Source organism: Cupressus sempervirens, chromosome 2, assembly GCF_028749045.1.
Source record: "Cupressus sempervirens isolate cs-2001-9-10 chromosome 2, ASM2874904v1, whole genome shotgun sequence".
Classification (NCBI taxonomy): Eukaryota; Viridiplantae; Streptophyta; class Pinopsida; order Cupressales; family Cupressaceae; genus Cupressus; species Cupressus sempervirens.
This window is the reverse complement of record NC_143119.1, coordinates 773,341,775-773,355,990: the sequence shown is the minus strand read 5'-3', so window position 1 is coordinate 773,355,990 and position 14,216 is coordinate 773,341,775.

The window sequence follows — 14,216 nt, the reverse complement described above, 5'->3', positions numbered from 1 at the left end:
TGAGGCCCACAGATCAAACTTCAGTTGTAGAGTATGATGTGAGAGACAGAAAAGCTAAAAGTCTCATCAGATTGTGTCTTACAGACTCTATACTAATTAATGTCCATGAAGAACCTACTGTGAAGAAGCTTTAGAAGAAGATAAGTGAGATTTATTGTGAACAATATTTTCTTGAGGAAGAAGTTGTATTCCTTGAGAATGGAAGAAGGTGGACAGATTTCTGAGCATCTTGAAAGTTTTAATATGTTGGTGACTCAGTTGACCTCAGTTGAGGTGTGGATGGATGAAGAAGAAAGGTGCCAAATATTGCTATTTTCATTGCTAAACTCATGGGACAGCCTTGTCATGGCCATAGGGAGCACTTTAATTGTCTTGAAGATGGAGAACGTTGTTGGTTCTCTACTTTTTGAAGAGATGAGAAGGAACGTCTCTCTGAATACCAAAGAGGGTTTGAGTTTTCAAGGAAAACCAAAGGAAAGAGGCAAGAATAAGAAGCAACATGGCCATTCTAAGTCCAACAATAAGGGGAGATCAAAATCTCATGGTAATTCTAAGGTGATCTATTGGAATTGTGGCAAACTTGGACACTTTTGAAAGGACTACAAAGAGGAAAAGACAAAGAAAAAGAACAAGCAAGATTTTGATTCTGAGTTCGAGAAGGAAGATGGAGATTCTTTCATCATAACCTTGGCCACTCATGCAGGTGAAAATGCATGGTTGATAGACTCAGGTGCATCTTTTCTCATGACTTCTAATAGAAATTGGTTTAGTAAGTATAAAAAGTTTGATCGTGGTAAGGTGTATTTGGTTGATAACTCAGCTCTTGATATTGTTGGTTGTGGAAGTATTTGTCTGAAATTTTCTAATGGTAGAATTAGAACATTTGATGGTGTCTTGCATATCCCAGGACTAGCGAGGAATTTGTTATCTATTAGTAAACTAATAGATTCGGGTGTGCATGTACAATTTTCTGAAGCAAGTGTGAAAATGGTGAGAGGTGCTATGATAATAGCAAGAGGAAGTAGATTGGGTACATTGTACCAGCTTGATGCATGACAGTTGAGTGTAATATTACTTCTAATAAGACTGTGAAGAGGAATGTTTTGTTGGAGAAGAAGAGGGTTTCTCTTTCAAGAGATGGTCATGTTTTCTGGGTACCTAAGGGTGCTCTATCTACTAAATGAAGGTTACCTATAAGACTATGTTATGGCACCAGAGACTCGACCACATAGGTGAGAAAGGTCTATAAACCTTAAAGAATAAAAACCTTCTTGATAGGTTGAATTACTACAATCTTAATTTTGATTTTTGTGAGCATTATATCTATGGTAAACAAAACAATGTTCAATTTTACTCAAGTTCTCATAAGTCCGCATGTATTTTGGATCTAATTCATTCGGATGTATTTGGTCCAGTTGATGTTCCTTCTATTGGTAGATCAGTTTATTATGCTTCTTTCATTAATGATTTTAGTAGAAGAACCATGGTTTCTTTTCTTAGAACTAAAGCTAAAGTTTTCAGTCGTTTCAAAGAATTTAAAACAATGGTTGAGTTGCAAATTGGAAAGAAGATAAAGTATTTGAGAACTGACAATGGCAATAAATATTGCTTCAATGATTTTGACACATTTTGTAAAGATTGTGGTATTAAAAAAGAGAAGACAACTCCATATTCTCCACAGTAGAAATGGAGTTGCAGAAAGAATGAACAGGACCTTGATGAGAAGGCTAGGAGTATGCTAAATGGAGCTGGACTGGAACAAAAGTTTTTGGCTGAATCTATAGCCACTGCCTGCTACCTAATAAATAGGTCTCTTACATTAGCTCTTGTTGATAAGATGCCAATGGAAGCATGGTCGGGCCACAAGCCTTCACTTAGACATTTGAGATTTGTTTGTTTGTGAGGCATATGCTTATGTGCCAAAGGAGAAGTAGACAAAATTAGACAACAAAGCTATCAAATGTATCTTCATCGGATGTAGTTATGGTGTGAAAGGATACAAGCTTTGGGATCCTATTGCACAAAAGGTATTTTACTCTAGAAGTCTTATATTTAGAGAAATTAAGCCTTCTTCTGTTACAGTGCAACTAGAATAGATAAAAGAAAAGAAAAATGTGATTCAACTTCCTGCTAGACCTAAGAAAGTTGAATTGAGGCCCTCAGAAGGACAAGTTCTTGAAGAGAGCTCTACGAGTTCTGAACCATCAAAGGAAGAGGGAGAACCTGATCATGAACCTAAACCTAAACATAAACCAAATCTTGTTCGAAGGTCTAGTAGACAAAGGAAAGCACTAGAAAGGTATGGACATTCTCTTGATGATTGGAGGTGTATATTTTCTTTGAATTCTAATATTGATGAACCAAAATTTATAGAAGAGGCTCTTGGTATGAATGATTTAGAGTCTTAGAAGATAGCCATGGAATAAGAGATGGTAGCTCTTAAGAGGAATGACACATGGGACCTTGTACCATTTCCTGAAGGATGAAAGTCTATTAGTTGTATGGGTGTTCAAAAGGAAGATGTGTTCAGATGGAAGCATTGAGAAGTATAAAGCACGTTTGGTTGCAAAAGGTTACTCTCAGGTTGTAAGAATTGATTATGGTGAAATTTTTCTTCTTGTAGCAAAAATGACATCCATTCAATTTTTATTTTCTATTGCAATAGGTTATGATCTAGAAGTTGAGCAAATGGATAACAAGACAACTTTCCTTCATGGAGATTTGGAGGAAGAAATTTATATGACACAACCAAAGCACTTTGTGGTGAAAGGTAAAAGTCATTTAGTCTATAAATTAAAGAAATCCTTGTATGGTTTAAAACAAAGTCCTAGGATGTGGTACCGAAAGTTTGATACATATGTATTGAGTTTGGGATTTGTGCAATCCAAATCTGATCACTATATATATTACAAGTCCGGTGGTGATTATTTCTTGGTTATTGCCTTATATGTTGATGACATGTTATTTATTGGCAAAGGAAAAGGTTTGATTGCAAAATTAAAATCTCGGCTCTTAGCAAAGTTTGAAATGAAAGATCTTGGTGTAGCAAGGTACATTCTGGGAATGGAAATTATAAGAGATAGACAAAATAGAAAGCTTTGGCTAGGCAAGAGTAAGTATGTTGGTAATATTCTAAGAAGATTCAATATGCAAGATTCTAGACCAATGAGTGTTCCTGTTACTATGGGAACAAAGATTTCTAGCTCACAGTGTCCTTAATCCCCATTGGAGATGGAAGAGATGAGTTGAGTACCGTATCAGAGTCTTGTTGGAAGTTTAATGTATGCTATGGTCTATACAAGACCAAACATTTTCCAAGCAGTGGGAGTACTTTCCCATTATATGTCTAATCTAGGAATAGCACATTGGGATGCAGTAAAAAGAGTTTTTAGATACTTGCGGGGTACCTCGGAGTACTCTATATGTTTTTATGGAATAGGAAATAAGCATTTCTTTGATATTTGAGGCTATGTGGATTTAGACTGGGCCGACAATGTTGATAGAAGAAGATCCACCAGTGCATATGTGTTTATATTATTCGGTGGTGCAATCAGTTGGATGATCAAGCGACAAGTTGTGGTCACTTTATCCACTACAGAGGTAGAGTATATGGCAACTGCTCATGCCTGCAAGGAAGCCATTTGGCTTAAGAGATTGTGCTTAGATATAGAGTTCAAATAGGGTGCAGTGACAATTTATAGTGACAGTCAGTGTAATCTGCCTAATAAAGAACCCAACATGTCATGTCAGGACCATGCACATTGATGTACAATATCATTTTGTGAGAGATATGGTTGAGGACGAAAAGGTGAAGTTGGAGAAGGTAGAGACTTTGGTGAATGTTGTTGATGCATTAACTAAGCCTGTGCGCACAGAGAAGTTCAAATGGTGTTTAGAGTCTATGGGCCTCTTGGCCCCTAGCAAGTAAGTCCATGAAAATGTGGATCCCCTGACTCTTGAAAGGTGTTCGACATGTGGGAGAATGTTGAGAATTGTGTCTCAACCTTGCAAGCTTTTTCTAGAGAACTCTAGAATTTTTTTAGAAATTTCTAGAGTTTGTTTGTGGTAGTTTTCCATATGTGTATGAGTTGGAAAAGGTGTATGAGTTGTTAAAAATGTGTCTAGTCTGTAGAACAATGTAGAAGGGCTATTTTTAGAGTGTAAACAACTCATTATATGACTTTTATGGGGGTCTAAACTAGAGGACAAAATTATGGACGAAAGTGCTATTCTTGGAGTTACAAATTACAAGTGGGTGACATGTAGCATGGTTGTTTTGCCCATGGTATTGGCCCATGGTTTTGTAAGACCAAAAATGGTTTCCAAGTTGTAAATAATTATAAAAGGAGGGCTTGGAGAGGTGTTTGAATCATCGAGTTTAGTTTGCAAGACTAGTGCTAGAAGGAGTCTCTCTGAGTCTGAGTCCAAGTTTGAGTTGTGGTGATGCACTTCTGTAAGAAGTCGCATTTCAAGTGTATTGTAATCTTCCAGATTTGAGAATACAATTTGCAGGTTTTGGAGGGTAGGGTTTTTCTCTTGGAAGGGTTTCCCCACGATAATCATTGTGTTATGCGTTCATTATTATTTTGATTAAGTTATTATGCATTTCTTGAGATCTTTGCAATAGTTAGTTGAATTTACATGATTGTCCTCTCAAAAATTAGTGTAGGAAGCGATTCCACGCACCTTTGCTTCCTTACATTTTGTATGCTTGTTGTGTTTGGTTCATGTGTTCATCTCCAGAACATAATAGGGTGGACTTGCAGGTATCGTATGGTTGGGTGTCATGGACAACCATTGTTTGGGACAAGACATTTGACATTAGTTTGACATCAAACATTCTATTCATTACCTTCTTCTTCTTCTCCCTTTATCTTTTGTACTTGGTTAAGTTATATTATATCTATGCATTTGTCTCATAGAAACATTTTTAGGATTTTAATCATCTAGTCATGCTAAATATATCTTTACTATGAAGGAAATATAATAGTATAGCAAGGAGATCACTTAGAAGTAGTTTACATGTCTCAGAGTTGGTATTGGTTACAAAGAGCATTACAAGATCTATCTTGTGATCTCCATGTAATTTGGTTTATCATATGAAAAATCAAAATTTTAACTAAAATTAAAGTAGATATATTTTGAGTAGATTTAATGATTGATTTAGTCATCTCTTCATGTTATCATGTGTTCTTGTTTATGTTGGAGTATTTTAGTGAGGTCCAAAGCCAATTTGGGCTTGTTTTCAAGACAACCTAGTAGGTATCCCATGAGTACTAATTATGTGTTTTATCCATTTTAGAATAAATTTTGTTAATTTGGATTTGTTTATGGAAGTTTGGGGTGGATTATACATGTTTAGGGTCCACCCAATCTTTCTCTTGAGTGTAGGAGTCACTCAATGACTCTAGGGACACTTTACATATCTTGTATACAAATATTTTCACCAATATCTCCAAATTCATGTAATGTAATTATATTAATGATTCACTAAAGGGCTCAATGTTTCTAATATCTCCTCTAATAGAGAACAAAAGCTCACTAATCATGAAAAAATCATGAAAAGGGGGATCAAAGGGTTGTAGCACAAAAAATTGATATTGGTGCTAAAATTGGACACTAGTGCAACATGTACATGTCCCAAAAGTGTACCATATTCCCTTTTTGGACAATAGTCCCTTTTGGGCATGCCAATGAGTTTTCCTAGCATGTTACATGTCATTTTGACTTCATTGTAGCTCTGTAATGTTGTTGAAGTCACAAAACCCTTATAGGAGGTTTACTAATATTTAGATTCAATTTTTGGGTGTTAAAGGTATTTGAGTGCAAGTCACTTCTTAATAAAAAATCATTTGTGACGTCGAGGACCTATAAAAGTGTCAAAAATTGTTAAGCTCAGACACTATAGGAAATGAATTAGATGAATAGATATCTCATATACCATTGAAAAAGTGTTCAAGGATCTTTCTAGTTTTATTTATTGAATTTTGTGGTCTTAAGTCTTCTACTTATGCAATGTGGTGTAGCAATTATTTGGCCTGGTCTTGAGGTTTGAGCTCAATATATTTGGTTGATGCTTATGTTTATTTTTAGTATTTAAAAAAAAAGTTCATCAAATTAATATAATTTTGGCACTATTCCTTTAGAGTTCCTTGCTAGTGCATTTTAATCAAGCTAATAGGCTTTGCGTGGGAGCTTTGCTCTTGGAAATTAAATTTATGACAAAAACGTTGTTAGTACTCATTGGATTTTAATTTTTTGATGATACTTTTAAAAAACAATTTTAATAAAGTTTTAGAATTTGCCTAAATAATGGGACTGATATTTGTTGAAAAACAAGTGAACCAAGACAAATGTAAAAGAAATTGTAGAGATTGAAGTCTTTTGGGGCAAGAAAGTATTGTTACTACTCCCTTCTCAGATAGAGCAGACATTTACTGCATGCTTTTAAGGCAAAGGAGTGTTCTACGTATAGCCTAACAATATTATGAACTAGTCGCATTCTCATTTAACAAATTAATGGTTTGGTTGATGTGTACTATTTAGTTGGAAAGCATTTGTTATGGGTAGTAGCTATAGTCACAAATTTAGGTTTTTAATTTTTTTTTGGAAAAAAAAACTAAGCTAGATTTGAAAAAAAAATCTTTACCTTTCCTTTTTTGCCTACTTTATTCTTTGCTTATTTTAGTTTTAGTATTTATTTTGAGCAACATATTCATTGATCACTAGTATGATGTTTCTAAATGAACATAGTATTAAAGATTTGATAGATCTTCAAGATCAGAATGAGATTTTAGTTATATTACAATTTTGTTTGGCTATATAATATATTGGTCAATTTAATTAGGGGTTCTATGTTTTTTTTATTAAATAAAGAAGGCCAAAGCATATATATTTGATTTTGTTAGAGTTGAGTATCTCTAATCATATCTTTTGTAATAATACAAATATTTTATAGACACTAAAGATTACAGAGGCATCTTTGGTTTCCACGATTGTGTTGAATGATATTTTTGAAGGCGAATTGTTTGTACTAGAGAAAGTAAAGTTGAATTAAAATTTCTCAATTGTGGGGAGATTGTTGGAAGGTATACTCATTATCATATATACTATTAGGTCAGTTTAATTAGGGGTTCTATGTTTTTTTGATTAAATAAAGAAGGCCAAAGAATATATATTTGATTTTGTTATAGTTGAGTATCTCTAATCATATCTTTTGTAATAATACAAATATTTTATAGACAATAGAGATTAGAGAGGCATCTTTGGTTTCCATGACTATGTTGAATGATTTTTTCGAAGGCAAATTGTTTGTACTAGAGAAAGTAAAGTTGAATTAAAATTTCTCAATTGTGGGGAGATTATTGGAAGGTATACTCATTATCATATATACTACTAGTACTAGTTTTTTTAAAAAAAAATTTAAAAAAATTTAAGAACTACATGATTGTTATTAATTTAGTAATAATTATTAAAATTAAGGAAGCCTTAGAATATGGGTCGTAAAAAGAAACCAGCTACTTTTTTTTAGCATCCTGGAGCTACTTGCATTAGGTATGTATTCTCTTCAACTCCTCCAGATCTAGTTATCCATTTGGCTTGGAGGGACTTTTAAATAAGGAGCCCCAATTTTTATTCCTACTAGGAACTCATTTTGTGTGTTAATGTAGAAGTATTTGACTTCAATGAAGAGATTGGTGGATCATGTACCTCAAAACCCTGATGAGGGATGAGATATTGGTGAATCTGGCCCGAAAAGGAGGAAATTAGTCTAGGATAGGACTCATATGAATAATTGGAAGAAGCCTATAGAATAAAATACCTAAATAAATAACAAAAGGATATGGGTTCTACTTGTTGGTTCATCTCTATGGGCTACATGAGCTAATGCGATCCCCTTGGCCCCCCAGGGTTCTAAAGTTTTCTCCTCAGTCTCTTACTCTTCACTTTGATATGAACTCTAATTGGGTTTAGTGCCATATTCTCCATCCCTTTAATCATGACATGGTGGCTCATGTCTCTTTACTAGGGAATTCAGGGATCCCTATCCTTGTTTTAGAGGAGCCCCAGAATCTCATCCTCTAAACCATTTATACTGATGATGTTTGGGACTATTATTGATCCAATTGCTTATTTTCACAATGCTGTGGAGAGGATCTGTTGAGAACCATAGAAAGAGATTGGTTGGGGTTGTTTCTTAGTCACCATGTATGTATCTCTACTCTCAGTAACAATGTTCTATTCTTGGATTATAAAACCCTAGATATTAGAAAATAATTACTCAATGGTGACCCTATTATTTTTCGATGATTGTCACTTTAAATTCATAAAATGGGAACATAATTTTGATCCCCTATCTTTAACAATGTAAAATTCTTAGAATGGATTATTTTTAGAAATCTTCTAGTGGAACTCTTGTAGAGTGATATTCTAACATGTATTTGGGACTCTATTGGAAGATTCAGTGGGTTGGAAGAGGGGTTTGTCCCTTCCACAAATGTAAAATGTCAGTAGAAATAGAATTAACTAAGAATAAATTTAATCATGTTCAATTAATTAAAAACCAATCAATTTATTATCTGCAACCATAATTATTTCTAGGGAATCTTTTAGGAAATCTGGTGTGGCAGTCCCCATTATGTGAAAAATGCAATAAAATTAAGGACCCTAAAATCTTGAATCTTTCAGGTCATTCAAACCATAGTTATAATATTAGTGTCATACTTAATCCTGATCATAGGGGAGGTTTTATCACCACCATGTGAAAGTCCCCTCATGCTGATGAGATTTAGTGATCTCCATCAAATCATATCACTGAGGAAAGGGAAATTGTTGAAGTAATAGGGGCTGAGGAGGTGGCCTCTTTGACCCCTTCCTCAACCTTAAGAGATAGGCATAATTAATCATTTGTTAATAAAGGATGACTCCACCCCTACCAACTCACAATAAAAATCATAACAATATGGAGACAAATAGATGACAAAATGCTTCACAAAGCATATTTTTATTATACTTAAAAATCCCTACAACATTAACAAGATGATATCATAGATATGGCTTCTTCCAAAAGAAAATTTCAAATGCTTCAACATAAGATAACTTCCACAAGAAGAGTCTTCACACCGAGATCTTCACCAAAAAGAACTTCCACAAATAAGAGCTTCACCAAGAAGAGACTTCCTCTCAATATCTTACACACTAAGATCTTTCACGTCCAAGCTTGCTTACAAGAGATTACACCGTGGGAGCTTGATTACAAATGTCCATAAGCCTTGCTTATATAGGCACTTACCACCCAAGATATTACAATCACAGCCAATGTGAGATAAAAGTTAAATGAAACTACCTTCAAACAAATATTAAATTCCCACCAAGTACAACTAAGCACTACCATCTGGTTAATTAGAAAATTAAACTTATTTTGTGGAACACAATAAATATTAAATGCATGGTTTAAGGAACTTTCCACAAACTTCTAATATGCCAGCTACACACCTCGATAAATAGAATGACAACTATATTTTTCTTTTTTCTTTTTTTATGCCACCCATGCACCTTGGTAAACACAAAAGTATTTTTCTCCATTTTTTCCTTTTTTTTAAAAAAAAAATTCCTCCAAATCTGTCACTTTTTCTCTCCTCAATTTTTTTTAGTATAATAAATTATCACACCCCCTTTATTTTTTACGTAGGAGCATCTTGCATCACCTTTGGAAGCTACCCTAAACCCATATTTAAGTTTAATATCAAACGAGGAAGGCAGTCAAGGAAATAACATGAGGGTCATTGAAACCCAACCTCAAGAGTTAATTCCTTTATGGCTTCCTATTTCTCCCCCAAAGACACAACTACAAAAATCTTCTAAGGGTGAGTTAGGTTCCTCTTGTGGTGCTAAAAGCCTCTAGCCTAGGGTTGAGCTATAAGGAAAGAGATGCCTTTTGTGAAAATCTTATTGAGGATTTAATTAATACTTTTATGAAGGATGGAGTTAGTGAAGGCATTGTTAACCTCAAATTGGTTTTGACATATGAGTGACAATAAACTTAAGTCATTTACTTAGTTCATGCCAAACAAGTAATACATGTCGAGCATAAGTTGTCAAAAAATATATGTCGAGTGAGAGATATACAGTATGTGTCAAGTAACTAGTAAGTATTGAGTCACTCAAGTGTCGAGTCATTAAGATGCCGAGTTACAACTTTGAAGTTACAGTTGATGTTGAGCATTAGGGACTTCAAGTGTCAAGTAATACAATTTTGACATTTTTTTTAATGGCATAAACTACTATGTAAACCATTTTGAAGCCAACTTCAAGATTGTTTTACGATCCTAGATGATAAGAATGAATCTTAATTGTGAATCCCTATGCATTACATGCAACCAATCAGTTAAAGGGATGAATTGAGTAGCTAGATAGATGAATCACAATTGTTGATCCATAACTAACCCTAAGTCACCTAGGTCTTCTTAAGGAGGACAAACCCTAATTTTTTTATGAATGTAGAAGGAGAAAAGAGAGAAGTTTGCATGCATAAACATATAATTCATGGTGACTAAGGAGTTGTGAACTCAAATACATTGTAGAATTAGTTAGAGGAGAATAGAGGAAATGAATTAAAGTATAGAAGAGATACATCTAATCAAAAGGATCAAGGATACATGCAAAGAGGTGATCTGTTATCTAGCAGCAAAGTGCTAACTGCAGGATCATTATTGATACATTCTAGCAGGTGAATCGATTAAATCTCTTAACAAAGTAGTCTTAACAGGCTATTGTAAATCCTTTAACATGGTGCTTACTTCATTGTAAGTCAAAGTCCTTTTACCAAGCACACTTCTAAGAGGGTGTTGAAATCCTTTAATAGGGTAAGATCTAACAATCTTGTAAGCCCTTAACAGGGTAGACCTTTCACAGGGTAGATCATGTTTCATGATCAACCATTGTAACCTTCATTGGGTACACTTTATTACTACAGTAGTGGAGATTTGTGGGTGTCATCCTCACCCTAGAATTACCTTTTCATTGGAGGTTTTCTTGGTAACCAAATATCTTGTGTCATACATGTGTTGAATGTTTATTTACTTTCAAGTTATGGATGTATATGCTTAATTTGGTATTTTAGTTTACATGCATATATTGTGAGATGGATGTGTAGTGAATGATTTTAAGGTTGAAGTTTTAAGTAATGATTCACACCCCCCACTCTCAGAGTTTACTTTCCCTATTTGTATTTCCAATAATTGGTATCAAAGCTATATTCTCTATAGAGTAAAGCTTTGTAGCTTTGAGGAACGATCTTGGAGATGGAAGTCTACAAGTTGGGAAAGACTATTGAGAACTGTAAATAAGTATTCACTATTTACACTTTACTTAAGTTTACTTAGGTCAATGCATTATTTTATTATTTATTAGGTTGACACCTAGGAGTTTGCATTTAATTAACTGAGTTTTCATGTAGATAACATAGTTATTTGCACTCTTATTTGAGCACATGGTGTCTACAACATAATTTTATGTGCTACACCTTTGTAGGCATCTCCTCTCATCATCGCACTTACTCCTGTGCTTAATGGAGGATAATCCACTTCTAGTGGACATGTGCCTGGTTGTAAGACTTATCAGTATGCTAATTCCTGGGCACTCTAGAAGCATTCTAGAGGCCTTCATTTATAGGCACTCCTAGTGTACTTGTACATTAACATAACATTGAATGACAATAAATCAATTTTGGATATTGTTATTCTGATCATACATTGTTGGTCTACTATTGTGCTTGTGCTTGAGTTCCTTGATCTTAGGTGATTTTTCCCTAAGGCAAATTCTTATTTTGTATCATAGCTATACCAAATTCTTGCAAGAACCAAAAGATTAAAATACAAATTGCTCTACATTAGTTGAATGAAGCAAGAGATGAGTTAAAGCAATCATTGAAAAGAAGGAAAGAGATAGCTATTGAAGAGAATGACACACATTACCAAGAGATTAACACTGCTAAATTATTTGTAGATGGAAACACAAGTGAATTTGATGCAGCAGTTGTAGATCTAATGGAAAAGAATGGAACCTTAAGTAAAGAGCTCATAAATCTCAAGATAGAACAAGAAGTCCAATAAGTATTGCTATGTGAAGTGACTAAGTAGAAAAAGAAAGTTGAAGAAGATAAAGTCATGATTGAAGATGACAAAAGGATACTGACCAACAGACTAGAAGAGAAAACATCGGAAAACATCAGAGGTGAATAGGATTGCTCACATGAAATTGGAAACATTTAATCAAATGATGACTGCAAATCATGAATTGAATGGAAAAGATATTGAGATCACAACACTAAAGTTACAAAGAGAGTTTACTGAAAGCTTCAATAGACCTAGTAAAGCTATCAAGTATTTTGAGCAACTGATGAGATCTCCTAGATCCAACAGTGATACTACTGGATTAGGATACACCAGCACTAAAGAAGAAGAATCATTGAAAAGTGGTGAACAAAGAAGTAAAAAAGGTAAGAAATCCAAACCTACTTGTCATAATTATGGTAAGATAGGTCATATTGCCAGTGTTTGCAAGTGCAAGACTGAAAATTAGAATCCTAAGCAAAAGTTCATGGGTCATCGCCATAAATACAACAAATAAGGACATCAGGCACATGAATGCAGAACCAAGACCTTGAGCAAACAAAGATTTGAAGGATACTGCTACAATAGTCAGAAGTAGGGACATAGAGCATATAAATTCAAATCCAAACCTTAATGGTCATCAAACAAGCAAACAAACATAAAGCACAATGATAACTCTTCTAATCGGGATTATAACACTAGGTATAGTTGTCACTATTGTCAAGAGTATGGACATGTTGCTGAAAACTGCATAAAAACACATTTTAGAAGTGACTACAAAAGATGGTTGAGTCAAACTACATGTTTTAGTTGCCTAAAGACTGGTCACATAAGCAGGAATTATCCAACAAGGTCAAGAGCTCCAAGTAGTGAATTGAACAAAGGCAAAGGAAAGGCATATGTTGAGAATGTTAGAGATGAGATGAACAAGACATGGAAGAGAAAGGAGGATTGCATTACATCAAGTTCAGATGGGATCACTTCACCCAATGGGTTAGGTGATCAGACCACCTCTAGTTAAACAATCAAGAAGTATATGTAGCACTAATATTTTAAAGATATACTATACATCAGTTCCAAGGATTTAGTTCTAAAAATATTATATTTTCATGAAGAAAGATGCAAAGTGTTGTTTGGAATCTTGAAGAAATTTTTTAGTTTTTCATGTTATTATCGAGCATGAAATGTTTCACTTAAGTTGTCGAGTGAAATTTAGTTAATATTGAGATATTGCAATTGATAGTGTTGATCAAGCTTGTAGTGGCTGTTGAGTGTAAAGGAAAATTCATGGAAGCCAAATGAGTTGAAATTTCTATTCAAATCGAGCTTATAGTTGTGTAAACACTAAGCATTAAGCATTAATTGTAAAGTTTTAAGGTCTATATGATCGATTTTTGACTCATTTGACATCATTCAAATCTAGAGTGAGCATGAAGGGCTAAAGGCGAATTAAAGAGATCATTCCAAGAATTTGCAAAGTGAATTCAACTACCGTTCAACACCATTCATCAAATTTGTGAAGGTATTTATCATGTGTTGAGCTACGCTATTTGAATTTGTGCAAACCCTAGGTATTGAATATGGCGTCTAGTTCTTCTACTACTAAGGTCAAAGAGGGAAAGGAAGTTTTAAATGTCAATTAATCAACAATGAGATTAAACAACCAAATTTCAAGTAATTCCTAACATTTCTTATAAATAAGATCTTTTTGGTGCATTATTCATGATACCACTGCAAGTCTTAATGATTCAAGATGTGAGATGTTGTTACACCTACAAGTTGGGTATCATAGGTGACATGGAAATCAAAGATATATATGGAAAACTATGTGAAAATAGAATATTGAAGGAGGAATAAAGATTGTAGAAAGAAAAGGATTAACTCATAACCTAGATTTCTCAAACGTCTTTAAGACAGAGTGGATAAAGATTATTTTTAGCAGAATTCATGACAAGTTAGTATGGTTAGAGAATGGACCTATAGAGATTACAAAGAAGATTGTACAGAGGGTAATAGGGTATCCAACCCTAGACAGACCCAAAACCATGAGAAGTGATGCAATGTAAGTTATTGAGAAAAACACATGGGTAGTGTGGAACAAGA